The sequence below is a fragment of the Chaetura pelagica genome, unplaced genomic scaffold (genome assembly GCF_000747805.2).
Source record: "Chaetura pelagica isolate M959 unplaced genomic scaffold, ChaPel_1.0 scaffold56, whole genome shotgun sequence".
In the NCBI taxonomy this organism is placed as follows: domain Eukaryota; kingdom Metazoa; phylum Chordata; class Aves; order Apodiformes; family Apodidae; genus Chaetura; species Chaetura pelagica.
The window spans coordinates 96,307-96,686 of record NW_009953792.1 but is presented as its reverse complement, the minus strand read 5'-3'; positions in this window follow the sequence as shown (position 1 = coordinate 96,686).

Sequence of the window (380 nt, the reverse complement as noted above, 5' to 3'; positions counted from 1 at the left end):
CCAACTACAAGTAGGGAAGAGGGGGAGGAGAAGAGAGGGATGGAGATGGCACCCAATGGCTGTCTGTTTGTGGGGAGGAGATGGCCTGCAACTGCAGCCTTGGGGGGGGTGGGAACTCAACGATTCTCTGTGAACCCCCCACCTCCATTCCTCACCCCACATCCAGAACGGAAAGGGGAAGAAAGAGGATCAGGACGTTGCCTCCTGTGTGTGCGGCTTTCTTGTTGAAGTAAAAACACATAGAGGGGTTTGGGGGGAGGCGGCAGGAGCCCCAAGGTGTGTGTGTGGGGGGGGGAGGAGATGGAAAAGCCCCGTGTGAACAAAAATAGTCAGCTCCACCGTGAACAAAAATAGTTATTTCAGCTTATCCTCCTTTCTGC